Source organism: Ahaetulla prasina, chromosome 2 (genome assembly GCF_028640845.1).
Source record: "Ahaetulla prasina isolate Xishuangbanna chromosome 2, ASM2864084v1, whole genome shotgun sequence".
NCBI classification, from domain to species: domain Eukaryota; kingdom Metazoa; phylum Chordata; class Lepidosauria; order Squamata; family Colubridae; genus Ahaetulla; species Ahaetulla prasina.
In genome coordinates this window covers 43,735,827-43,750,238 of record NC_080540.1, presented here as the reverse complement: position 1 = coordinate 43,750,238, position 14,412 = coordinate 43,735,827, and the positions used below count along the sequence as shown (strand labels likewise).

Genomic DNA, 14,412 nt, shown 5'->3' with positions numbered 1-14,412 from the left:
ACACTCCTGGGACTACTCAGAGAAGGGGCGTGTGAGGTAGGACCAACGCCCATTATGGCTCAGGATTATATACTCAAAACTAAAAATACTTTAGTTTTATGTGATGTGTGAATCTAGCCAGTGTCTCAACAAAATAAACACTGTAGCTTTGAATTAATAGATGAACTGCAAATGCTGAAGAGTTTTAGAACATTTTTCACATCTGTTTGAATAATTTATTTTTAAAAAAATACCTCAGTGATGTTTATGAAATTTGTCTTATTCAAGGTCATTTTCTTCCTTTGCATTTTGATACATATTGTAGATTCAAGGAGCATTTGATCCCATGGATTTCTTCTCGAAATACACATCTGACAGCAGTTGAGATACAGAGGTCAGCAATTCACACTTCTTATTTTAACATTTATAGAGAAATGTGAATGGTGTGCTTGAAATACCAGCTAAAAATAAGCTCTGAATCAGTTCAATTTAGTTTTATCAGTTTTGCTTTTCAAACTTGGAGAAAAAAATATCTTCTATTGATAGCAGGTATTCACAGCCCCACTTAATAGTACATGGAGAATGATTCAGGCTTTATGGACATTTTGAACAATAGAATAGAATAGAATATAATTTTATTGGCCAAGTGTGATTGGACACACAAGGAATTTGTCTTGGTGCATATGCTTGGAACTTGTAAACGTAGTATGTACTTTACATTTAGCCATTCTGCATGAAGTTATTATTTTCGTAAGTCTGTATATAAATTTAAGAAATGTTTTGGAGTTGATGTCTTTACCATTATCCAATCCTTCAGCTTGCCTTGGCTTAGTCCTCTAGTCATACAGCTTTGAGTGTAGCCCATGTCATCAATTAGCATAGAGAAACAGGTTTGTTGTATGTGTCATTTTGATGTAATCTTTAGGATTGTGCTTGGAAACATTGGAAACCAGCAATGTAGGAGAATAATTGTAGCTCAGAGTTGAACTGTGGGGTCCTTAGTGCTCACTGAACTTGGTTATTTCTTGCAGACGTTTCATTACCACACTAGGCAGCATCATCAGTTTACTGATGATCATCAGGCAGTTATGCTATTACCTACTCTGGTAATGAAACATCTGTAAGAAAACAGCCAAGCTCGTAGAGCACCAAGGATCACACAAACTAGTTTGTGAATGTTTCTATTTGTGAAATCATAACTTCATTCATATAACTCCTTCTACTTTCTTAATGTTTCAAATATTGTGTTATGATAGCTTTATGTGGAACACAGTGCAATGATTGACTTACATTAAATTTTAGAAAAGTGTTACTCTGCCCAGATGTTTTCTAAGAATAGATATAAATAATATATCAACCTTTACTGGCCACCACTGGCTGGTCTGAAAGTATAGGATCAAATCATGTCTAGAAGAGTCTCTGAACCATGAAGGCTTGTTTCCAAATGCTACTGTAATTAACACAACTTTAGGTTTATGAGTCAGCTATTTGGATCAGTAGCACCTCTTACCTATATTCAGTTTCCATTTTTAGTTCATATTCAATATGTTATTGTTTCTAGGCAACTGTTAAGGACCTCTGTAGCTTTTAAGATCCAAAATGGAAAGGCAACATAAAATTGGATACAATTTTATGCCACCCTTCTGTCATTCTCTTGTGGTTTCATGAAGTGTGAAATGTATGAGTATAAGGTATGAGCGAAAAATTGGAATCCTACAAACTTTGACAAAGCAATAGTCAAGAAATTGAACAGGTATCTTTGAGCATCAACTTATAATATATATAATATAACAACAGAGTTGGAAGGGACCTTGGAGGCCTTCTAGTCCAACCCCCTGCCTAGGCAGGAAACCCTACACCATCTCAGTCAGATGGTTATCCAACATTTTCTTAAAAATTTCCAGTGTTGGAGCATTCACAACTTCTGCAGGCAAGTTGTTCCACTTATTAATTGTTCTAACTGTCAGGAAATTTCTCCTTAGTTCTAAGTTGCTTCTTTCCTTGATCAGTTTCCACCCATTGCTTCTTGTTCTACCCTCAGGTGCTTTGGAGAACAGCCCGACTCCCTCTTCTTTGTGGCAGCCCCTGAGATATTGGAACACAGCTATCATGTCTCCCCTAGTCCTTCTTTTTATTAAACTAGACATACCCAGTTCCTGCAACCGTTCTTCATATGTTTTAGTCTCCAGTCCCCTAATCATCTTTGTTGCTCTTCTCTGCACTCTTTCTAGAGTCTCAGCATCTTTTTTACACCGTGGCGACCAAAACTGGATGCAATATTCCAAGTGTGGCCTTACACTTACGCTCAACTTCTTGAGACTTTTCTGCAAAGAAGAAATCATTTTAACAACATAATCCTGTATCTCATTCTTTCAAACCTGACTGAAAAGATTTGTTGGTCCATAGGACCAACAGTTATATGTATCAGTTTTTAGGGCTTAAATCTTGAATTTCTTTCTCCTACCCTTTTTGCCTCTGGAATGTGGAAAGGACCGTCCTATCTGATCTGGGGCTTGTTGCTTTCCATCTAACTAGCTTCATCCTTTAAACATGCCAGGTTATTGGATTATTATCAGAGTTTACTTTTTAAGCTTCATTCTTTTACTTACTTCCTTTCCCTTCATATTCTAAAACCTGGTGGAAAATTTTCTCAACATCTAAATGAACTGATTTACTATTGAATTGTTTCAAATTCTATTGCTAAATAAAATTCATATTATGTAGTATATACAAAGATACTTTATGTTTCTTTTTAAGCAGTCACTTATAGGTTACTTATCAAACTCTTAAAGTTGGAATGCATTTATTTACTTTTATCCACATGTGGTCTTTCTACAAAAGGTGTAAGAATTTGGACTGAAAAAATGTCTGCAGTGTAGAGAGTGTGTATATAGAAGAACTAGGAATTTTCAGTAAAGTGTTGTTTGATACTAACCATTTTTTATTTTATCAAGCACTACTTGAAGCATATTTTATATAGCTTCTCTGATGGATAAATCTAAACATTGTAATCAGATTACAACATGATTAAAATAGGTAGAGTTCATTTTTTCCTTGGTCTTCATTTCTCTCTTTTACACAGTAAAACTAAAAAATTCAGCTGCCTAGCTAATAAAATTCACATTTCTTTTATGCACTTGGCTTATTTTAATGAACATTTTACATTTACCATGCTACATTAGCAAAGTGTCCCTGATTTTTATATAGCAAAGGTTTACATTGTGGTTTTGAAAGAACTTCTGTTATTTTTGCTGTCACAAAAACTCTTAAAATTCAATATTCAGTCAACAAGTATTAACCAAAGATGGTTGATGCTGATGTTACGTTGCATTACACAGATAGAAGGTTCTTACATTTCTGCTAGGAAATAGTAATAGAATGTAATTGCTGGAAAAATAGATTATGTCTTACAACAAGGGAGAATATGGAACTCCAACTAGCCCATCTGTCTTGAATTATTTTACTACATATCTTTCAGTAGAGTTTCATGCTTGAGCAAACAACTGAGATAGCATTAATTGTGCTGGTGGATGAAAGAACCTCTTTGATCTTTGAAGGCTTTTGATATAATTGATTAGGGAGGGTTAAACTCAAGGCCCGTGGGCCAGGTCTGGCCCATGGGGTGCTTAGATCTGGCCTGTCGGGCTTTCTTGGAAACAGCAAAGGCCTGGCCAAAGGGCCGAGCTCCTTTTTTGCTGGCAGAGGATTGCAGGAGGCCATTGCAGCCCAAAACTGAGCTTGGGAGCCTGTTTTCTCCGGCAGAGCGCTCGGGTGTCCACAGGTACCCCTGACACATGTGACGTTAAGCTTCCCAGCACCCCCTCCCCCAGCCAGGCCCCCTGCCCCCCCTCCCAAGGTCAAACACAACCCTGATGCAGCCCTCAGTGAAATCAAGTTTGACACCACTGGATTAGGGTATCTTTCTGGACTAGGCCAGGGATTTTGGAGTTGAAGGCACTATTTCTTCCTTCCTCCATGGTTGGTACCAATGCTTATTCTTGAGAGTCACATGGATGATATCTAAATTAGATAATTGCGAAACCCCGTAATAGATCTCAGCTCTTGATTGACCACTACAATTGACAGTCTGTCCCAAATGTTGAAGGCTGAAAGGATCTGGATGGAGGAGAACAGGTTTAGACTTAATCCTAGGAAGATGAAGGTCTATGGATTTCGTGATATCTGAATAAATTTCCATCTTTGATTCTTGATGGGCTTGCACTACCCCAGGAAGACCCAGTGTGCAATTTATGTTCTCCTAAACTTACTGCTCTAGCTCAGACAGCTTTTGCATAAATCCATCATGTGTCAGTTGCGACTCTTCTTGGTTTGGAATGCCATACTCATGGTCACTCATGAATCTAGTTTCCCACTTGAGCTCAAGTGCTTGCCTTCATTCCAGTGTGAATGCAAAGAATCCTAAATTTTAAAAACATTTTTTACAGTAATCAGACTTCCAAACCTACATTTGGTAAAAAAGACAACCACAAGTAAACAACCTTAATTAATTGTTGGGCTTCAAGTTTAAATTATACACTCAGACAATTGCTAGTGAAATTAACAGTTTATTCAAGGTTGAAGAAATAAGAGCAGACAAGGAATGCAAACTTTCTGAAAAAAGGTTGTGTGATGAGTGGTTTTGCTTTTAATAGGAGCATATAGAAGAATAGTCAAAATCCAGTCAAGACTTCCAAGACCAAGATCAGGGTTATCAGTCCAGGGATCAGAATTTCATGATAAAAATCCACACCAACATCACCCAAGAGCCAAAGTTCAGATAGTTGATTTCATTGAGGACTCATAGGTCATGGCTGTCTCTTAAGCTATGCTCCAATCAGTTGCCTTTAATTAAGGGATTTACATCTTTGCTTGGCAACGAGCCTCATAGATTGTCTTTGCTCTACTCACTGTGTGTGGAGGCTGGGCAGCCGTACATTGCCCCATCTACAGCTGCTCAGGTGGTGCCTGTGTTTCATCACCATCATTTTAGGATTGTATGTTACCTCATTAATATGCATGTGATTAATTTTTATTCATGTATATTCAGTTTATATCGACAATTTTAAATAGAATTTTGCAGTCAGGCCAAGGATCATTCTCTATTGAAAATATTTATTGATAAGCAAAGTTGCGCCGCCAGTTGCGCCCCTTTCTTGACCGGGATGCCTTATGCACGGTCACTCATGCTCTCGTCACTTCTCGACTGGATTATTGCAATGCTGTCTACATGGGGCTACCCCTGAAGTGTACCCGGAGACTTCAGTTAGTCCAGAATGCAGCTGCGCGGGTGATTGAGGGAGCACCACGTTGCTCCCGGGTAACACCACTCCTGCGCAGTCTGCACTGGCTACCTGTGGTCTTCCGGGTGCGCTTCAAGGTTTTGGTTACCACCTTCAAAGCGCTCCATGGCTTAGGGCCCGGGTACTTACGGGACCACCTGCTGTTTCCACATGCCTCCCACCGACCCGTACGCTCTCAGGGTGCCATCCGCCAAGCAGTGTTGGCTGGCGGCCCCCAGGGGAAGGTCCTTCTCTGTGGGAGCACCTACTCTCTGGAACGAAGTTCCCCCCAGTTTATGCCAATTGCCTGACCTTCGGACCTTTCGCCGGGAACTGAAAACTTATTTATTTATACAAGCGGGACTGACCTGATTTTTAAATTCTAAATTTTAAATTTTAAATTTTTAATGGTAATTTTACTGGGTATTTTATTTGGTCAATTGGACGGTTTTAATTTCGGCCTTTTATTGAATAAGCTTTTTAATTGTTATTTTAATATGTATATTAACTGTTTTAAATGAAGGCTGTACACTGCCCTGAGTCCTTCGGGAGAAGGGCGGTATAAAAGTTTAATTAATAAATAATAAATAAATAAATAAATAAATAAAAAGTTATATGCTGATTTATTTCAAGATATTGGGAGAATGAGTTATAGCAGCAAATATTTACGTACTGTTATAATAAATTACTATGACAAGTCAAAAATGCTTTTTTTATTTAAACAGTACAGTATGTGATTTGGTTAAAGTTTAGTTTAAACACTCGGCTACTAGAATCCCACAGAGATTGAAGTTTAGCTCTTGCTCTGAACCTGTTTTGCTTCAGTCATGGCACTTAAATGGGGCGCATACACAAATGGATTGCTAAACAGGATACTTTTTTTCTCAAAAGAAAAATGATATTTTTAGATATTATCGATCTGCTTGTCAAATCCCAATGCTTTCAAAGCGAAGGATTGTAATATCCTAATACGGCAGTTAAAGATATAGGGGGAGGGGGGAAGAAAATTTTAAAAAATGATCTCTGTTTATCTTTTTTCTGTAAGACTGCTAATGCGCAATTTTTCAGAAATGGAGAATAAAGTTTCTAACATCCGTGGATAACAGTCTCGTCAAAACAGTATGCCAATTTTGAATTTAACATAGACTTGACAGGAGCCATATCCCCTTTTCTTCATCATGCTGGAACAGAGCTTTTCCTGCTGCTGAAAACTGTATTTTTGGATAAAAGGATATGTAATGTCAGGGAAAAAAGTGAGATCTTCTGTTAATACTAGAAAAAGCCAATTTAAGTTCAGTAAGCTTAAATTCAAATTTGGCAGAGTATATAGAGATGATGTTCATAGTAACCACGAGGATAACAAGTAGAAAAACTCTTTTTGATTTGAATTATGTCATATGTCTGCTGGACTTCTGACACATGCTTGGAATGTATTAGACAAATTTCCTTTGGTGTTATTATAGTGAAATTAACTATATGGTTTTGACAATTTATAATGTCAGTCCCTCCCTCCTCTCTAGTGTGTACTTTGTGTCTGTGTGTCTGTGTGTGTTTGTATATCTGTAGGTATCACATATATAGGTATAAAAGCAGTTCTCAAGAATCCTAGGCAAATTTTAAAGACTGTATGTTAGAACAAGAGCTATCATTCATTTTAAAAATTATTTTACCTTTTTGTATATAGGATTGTGAACTATCTGTCTAAAGAATGATTTGCTCACTTCTTTTTTTAGCTTTAATGCCGCTATATATGTGCATATCGCTTGAGCAATGAAAAAAACCCAAGCTTTTTAGTGTAAATCAGAAACTTGCTATTTAATTCTTGTTAAACAAAAATAACTGATACTGCTTTAGAAATCAGAATAAAACCTAATTGTCGTCGAGGTTTTGTGATCTATAACAAAATTGCATAAGGACTCAGAATGAGGCATATGATTAATTATGTTTTTTTTCCCTTTTGGCATTCTGTTTATGACAATTACATGAGTCTTTATTAACTCTCTCTGGAAGAAAGCATGTTACAGGATGAGAAGAGATTTCCTTCATCTGTTATTCCATAGGTAATTTTTGTGCTTTTTCTAGTATTTAAGTGCCTCTTAACTGCTTACTGTCCATCTGTGTACCATTCATAGCACTATAAACTAGTATATGTAGCATGACCTTGTAACTTTCTTTGTTGGTACATCTGCCAAGACAATATGTTTCCTTTCCTTAAAATGCAAATATGCTACATACTGCAGAGAGCTCCTTAGTCAATAAATAAATTGAGGTTGGTGGGGGAAAGCTCCCTGTACCTAATACCCATTTAATTTAAATTCATTTTATAAACATAAAGACGCCTTTTAAGAGAAGCTTTAATTCAGACTAGCACCTTGATTTGTGGTTGCCATGGAGAATCAAATCTGTCATTTGACAAGAAAAGTCACCCATTTATGACAGCACTTTATCTTGTCTCTCCAGGGGAAGAAAATGTCAAAAGTGAGAGCAGGAAAAAAATAAAGCCTTGAAACACCAGAATTTCTTGATTTCATTTTTATTATTCAGCTATCATATCCTTTCTGATAATAGCAACTTGGTGAAAATAAATAATGTTCCTACCGTAAAATCAAATATTTCCTATTGGAATGGACAGGACTCTTTGTGACTGTCAGCGCTGTGAAGTCTGGCAAGAAATAGTGTTATTAGATAAACCCACAGTGCCCAAATCCCATTTTCTTTTCATTACAGTGTCAAAATAATTATACCTGTGTAATTTGGGTAAAAAATTGGAGAATAAGTAAAATGGTCCATCGGAACAGATTGCTTTAAAGCTGTATTATTATGGGGTGGAGGAAAAAGAAACAATGTTATAGAAAGTATTCAAAATTACATTTAAATAAAAATATGTGATTAGCTTTTCATATTATTTGCAGAAACAAGAGAAGGCAAAGGTTGTATCCCGGTTCATACTGTGTATGTAATTGTATGTGGATATTTAGGTCAGGTATACTGCAGAGATGAGTTTAAAGGTAAAGGATTTTCCATTTTTTTAAAGCACTTCAGAGATTCTGACCTGAGATTCATCAAAAGAATTCCAGAGGTATTGAATAAAATGTAATGTAATCAAGGACTCTTGAAAAGTGATTGTATTTCGAAAAGCTTAGGAGTAGTAAGAATTCAGTAATTCTTGGAATGTGACCAGCAGTTAGAACGGTTTATATCTAGTGTCACGACACAGAAGATCTTCCTTAGGAGCAGAAGTCATATTTTGCTTTATCAGTCGATCTTAAAATGTTATGTAAGTGTCCCAATTAAAATAACACATACTATGTGGCTTTTCTTGAGAAAGTTTTCCCTGCATCTGCCTATTAATGCATTGTATGTTGATTGTATCTTGCATGAAATGAGATACTATTATAATAGTCCTTTAGTAAGGCATTACATGTAACAAAACAAATGGCAGGAGAACTGTTCTTTCAGACTTTTGTCTTCCATCTATCTCTAACCAAGAATTCTGGAGAGAAATGAACGGGTTAATCTTATTTCTTTTTCTTCCCCCCCACTCTTGTTGAAATTGGCTTACAATGTTGGATTCATAGCCAATGCTACTTGGGATCTGCTACAAGGAAACAGATACCATGATAGTTGCCTTCTTTCTATTAATGTTGAGTTAGCACACGGCAATCTTTTAGAATTGAAAAAGGACAGAAGGAAAAGAGGAAAAAAAAGATGAAAGAGTTGCAGCCTTGAAAACAAATCCTCCAAATATATTTCCACAGATTAACTGTTTCTATCCTCTTTCTCAAAAATTTGAGAATCATTTCTTCCAAAAGATCTAACTTAATTCTTTTCTGTATATTTCATTGTGGTATATAATATTTTGATCATAGAATATTATAGACGATTCATATAAAATCTAATATTGTGGTAGCATAATTTTTAAACATTTAAAGCTGGCAGATGTGATAGTACTCCTGTTCTGACCCAGCTCTCCAAACACGACAAAACCTCTGATATGAACTGAAAAGATTCCTTTATTAGGAGTGTCGGCAGCCCCGGTAAAAAGCTTCTCTCACAGGCTAACCAGTCCTTCCAGCAGGAAGATGAATCGTTGTCTGCCACATCTATTCATCTCTGCCCCCTGGCTTTTATCCTCAGAGCTAGGGTGGGGCTTCGCTAGCAGCGGTGGCTCTTCCTTCCTCAAGATCAGCCCATGGCTTTCCACTGCTCTCCTCTTCTCTGCCTTCTGCGCAGCAGCACTTCAGGCACTGGACCCAGCTATTCCTCTTCTTCTTCATAAACCACGTCCAGCCTGGGGACTGTTGACTTTCCTTTTTTTTTTAAATTTGCATTTATATCCCACCCTTCTCCGAAGACTCAGGGCAGCTTACACTATGTTAAGCAATAGTCTTCATCCATTTGTATATTATATACGAAGTCAACTTATTGCCCCCAACAATCTGGGTCCTCTTTTTACCTACCTTATAAAGGATGGAAGGCTGAGTCAACCTTGGGCCTGGTGGGACTTGAACTTGCAGTAATTGCAAGCAGCTGTGTTAATAACAGACTGTCTTAACAGTCTGAGCCACCAGAGGCCTTTGAGGGCTGAAACCCAGGCTCTGCCTCTGTCTCTCTCTCTCTCTGCCAGCTCCACTCCCTCTTTCCCTTTGGAGCTCTCAGGTTGCCTTGAGGCTGACCCTGACTCCCATGTCTCCTCCTCCTCTGATTTAGCTGCTGGAGGGGCCGGTGGCCGTCATTGAGAGTGCTGACATTATTTGTATTACCAAAACTCTGGGTTTCATGGTGGGGGATAATAGATGTTTCCTAGTTTATATATGGCACCAGCTGCAAATCTGGGGCTGAAATGGGGGTATAGTCATTTCTGTCCAAAAAACTTTTATGGCTTCTAAGAATGCTATTCTGCAAAACCATTTGTTAAAATGTGCTGAAGGGATCAGAAGGAATGGTTAGTAATATATCAGCCTTCTTGCTCCATAACAGCTTCTCTGCCTGATATTCTAGAGTCTGTAGCTGACGGCCAGTGGCATCTGCCAGTCTGTTCCCCAGGTGACCATAATCTGCTGACTTTGGGTGCAGATCCGGGGGCTGCTTGGGAGTTCATGGCCACCACGGCAACCCTGAATCTGGTAAATTTATATCCTGCCTGACTCACAATGGACCTAATTTGGAACTCAGGGAATTAGCAGTATACTCTGGGGTTGGGGGATGTTATCACCAATCCCTTGTCATGGCACATCCTTCCCTATTGGCCTTGGAATTTTCTGAAGCTGCTCCTTGCTGCGAGGAAGTAGATCCCATTTGGTCGATTCACGGCAATTGACTGATGGAACCTGTTGGGTTTCCAGAGGGAGCTTGGGGCTGTGATAAAAGGTTCAAGTGAAGACTTAATTGTTCACTTGGAATGAAGGAATGCCAGTGGCCTTGGACTGAAACATGTTTGGTATGAATTCTCTGTACTCACAGCTTCTAAAACTGTGGGAGGAAATAGCATAAGAGATGCCTGAAGGGAAATGAAGAGTGAACAAGATCAAAGGGAGGTCAGAGCCTTTCTTACTGTAACTGTGTGGCAATACTGATGGCAAAACACAGCTATATATGGAGATTCTCAGTCATACAGATCATGATTGTCCCAAAGATGCTTTTTCAAAAGGCAACTGGACTTTCCTTGAAGATATTTCGCTTCTCATCCAAGAAGCAGAGAACTGAGGAAGCTTCTTAGATGAGAAGCGAAATGTCTTCCAAGAAAATCCAGTTGCCATTTGAAAAAGCACCTTTGGGACAAAACTTAGATATTTTTCCACCTACCATCAGGTGTGAAAGACCAGATCTGTGGGCGTGTAAACATGTGAAGGTTCAATTTAACTGATTTATTGTCAGAGGTCTAAGCACAGTAACCTTCTAAACTAATGGTCAGCACTTGGTTATAGTTAGATAAGGGTTAGATAAGTTATAGTGGTGAGATTCAAATAATTTAACAACCGGTTCTCTGCCCTAATGATTTCTTCCAACAACCAGTTCACCAAACTGCTGAGAAAGTTAACAACCGGTTCTCCCGAAGTGGTGCGAACTGGCTGAATCCCACCACTGGATAAGGGTAGTAGCAATCAAGGGTGTACGTGGGCTTTGATGATGATGATGATGATAATAATAATAATAATAATAATAATAATAATAATAATAATAATAATAATAATAATAATAATAATAATAATAATAATATTTTAATTTGTATACCGCCCTTCTCCCGAAGGACTCAGGGCGGTTTACAGCCAGAATAAAAATACAGCAATACATACAATATTAAAAACAAACATTAAAAAACTTATTAAATTTGGCCTAATATTAAAATACAAGTAACACTAAAAGTTAATATAAAATTAAAACCCCATAAAATCAGCTAAAAATTGAAATTAAAATTCAAGCCAGTCCAGCAAGACGAAACAAATAAGTCTTAAGTTCGCGGCGAAAGGTCCGAAGGTCAGGTATTTGTCGAAGTCCAGGGGGAAGCTCGTTCCACAGGGTGGGAGCCCCCACAGAGAAGGCTCTTCCCCTGGGGGCCGCCAGTCGACATTGCTTGGCTGACGGCACCCTAAGGAGTCCCTCTCTGTGAGAACGCACAGGTCGCTGGGAGATACAAGATGGCAGTAGGCGGTCCCGTAAATATCCCGGTCCTAAGCCATGGAGCGCTTTAAAGGTGGTAACCAATACCTTGAAGCGCACCCGGAAGACAACAGGCAGCCAGTGCAGTCTGCGCAGGATGGGTGTTACATGGGAGCTCCGAACCGCTCCCTCTATCACCCGCGCAGCTGCATTCTGGACTAACTGGAGCCTCCGAGTGCTCTTCAAGGGGAGCCCCATGTAGAGAGCATTGCAGTAATCCAAGCGAGAAGTAACAAGAGCATGAGTGACTGTGCATAGGGCATCCCGGTCCAGGAAGGGGCGCAACTGGCGAATCAGGCGAACCTGATAAAAAGCTCTCCTGGAGACGGTCGTCAGGTGATCTTCAAACGACAACCGCCCATCCAGGAGAACGCCCAAGTTGCGCACCCTTTCCATCGGGGCCAATGACTCGCCCCCAACAGTCAGCCGCGGCTGCAGCTGACTGTACCGGGGTGCCGGCATCCACAGCCACTCCGTCTTGGAGGGATTGAGCTTGAGCCTGTTCCTCCCCATCCAGACCCGTACGGCTTCCAGACACCGGGACAGTACTTCGATAGCTTCGTTGGGGTGGCCTGGGGTGGAAAAGTACAGCTGCGTATCATCAGCGTACAGTTGGTATCTCACCCCAAAACCACTGATGATCTCACCCAGCGGCTTCATATAGATGTTGAACAGGAGAGGCGAGAGAATCGACCCCTGCGGCACCCCACACATGAGGTGCCTCTGGGTCGATCTCTGCCCCCGTCAACACAGTCTGCGTCCGGTCAGAGAGGTAGGAGGAGAACCACCGATAAACGGTGCCTCCCACTCCCAACCCCTCCAACCGGCGCAGCAGGATACCATGGTCGATGGTATCGAAAGCCGCTGAGAGGTCTAATAGGACCAGGGCAGAGGAGTAACCCTTATCCCTGGCCCTCCAGAGATCATCCACCAACGCGACCAAAGCCGCCTCCGTACTGTATCCGGGCCGGAAGCCGGACTGGAACGGGTCCAGATAGACGGTTTCATCCAGGTACTGGGGTAGTTGACATGCCACCGCACTCTCTACAACCTTCGCCGTAAAACGAAGGTTGGAGACTGGACGATAATTTCCTAAAACAGTTGGGTCCAAGGAAGGCTTCTTGAGGAGAGGTCTCACCACCGCCTCTTTCAAGGCAGTGGAAAAGACCCCCTCCCGCAAAGAAGCATTTGTAATCCCCCGGAGCCAGCCTCGTGTCACCTCCTGCATGACCAGCACCAACCAGGAGGGGCACGGGTCCAGTAAACATGTGGTGGCATTCAACCTTCCCAGCAACCTGTCCACTATGACTATGTAATGATTCTTTAGAGAACCACTCAGTAAGCCCTGTTTAAAGTAATGTGGTGTTTATAGGACTATAGTGGTGGTTATTCTATTTCTCAGATAAAGGTGCTTGAATTTGCTCAGAGTTGGAATCAAGCTGTACAGATTCTGTGGAGATATCCAAAATGTGATCCTGCTTAGTTATATGAGAAGAATTTCAACCTGTTGGTCTTTTTTTTTTTTTATTTGCATTTATATCTCCGAAGACTCAGGGCAGCTTCATTCTATTTGTATATTTATATACAAAGTCAACTTATTGCCCCCAACAATCTGGGTCCTCATTTTACCTACCTTATAAAGGATGGAAGGCTGAGTCAATCTTGGCCTGGTGGGACTTGAACCTGCAGTAATTGCAGGCAGCTGCTGTTAATAACAGATTGCATTAGCAGCCTGAGCCACAGAAGTGGACTGGGGTTTTGGAACAGTAAATTGGCCACATGTCTTTTAAATCACTTCTGGAAAGCTTGCTGAGAAAACTTTCGGGAGGTATCCAGGAAATCTCCAAAAATTGGACATGATTGAAGGGAAGGAAAAATAAATAATATAATAGTTTACCAAGTAGCATTGTATAGCTCTGAATGCTTGCCAAAAGTGCTAATCTATGGAGATGCATTTGCTGTGCTGTTCATTAGGCAGTTCCTTTCTTGACCATGTCAGCAATGATACAGTCGGGCAGCAGATGGACATTGCACTAGTAACAGAAAATGCAGAAACATCACACCATTGAGTATGTCCCACCCCATTGCCTGGACCACCTACCATTTTAATCTTGATCACAAATGCATGAATGAAGACCAAACAAAGGTGGCAGCACACAATTAACCCGGACATGAAAATCATACAATTGGACCCAGCTGCTGCATTTGATCACATGAAATGGCATACTTTGGTTTGGTTCTGCAACCCAACAAGAAAGACACACACTTCAGAGGATAATTAGAACTGCAGAAAAAATAATTGCTACCAACCTGCCTTCCACTGAGGACCTGTATACTGCACAAATCAAGAAGAGGGCCATGAAAATATTTACAGATCCCTCACATCCTGGACATAAACTGTTTCATCTCCTACCCTCAAAACGACGCTATAGAGCACTGCACACCAGAACCACTAGACACAAGAACAGTTTTTTCCCCGAAAGCCATTACACTG

The 14,412-nt window shown here is 40.0% G+C and overlaps 1 protein-coding gene across 14 annotated transcripts in view; it reads left to right on the top strand.

Annotated features, from left to right (window-relative positions):
* FOXP1 (forkhead box P1) overlaps window positions 1-14,412 on the top strand; it is a 755,498-nt gene that overhangs the window by 144,443 nt on the left and 596,643 nt on the right. Inside the window, exon 1 of one of the 14 annotated variants that reach the window (XM_058168790.1) lies at window positions 7,301-7,318. The exons of the other annotated variants lie outside the window; for them this stretch is intronic. The gene's annotated coding sequence lies outside the window, so the exon portion shown is untranslated. Of the gene's footprint in view, window positions 1-7,300; window positions 7,319-14,412 lie in introns of those variants that run through there. 14 annotated transcript variants of the gene reach the window in all.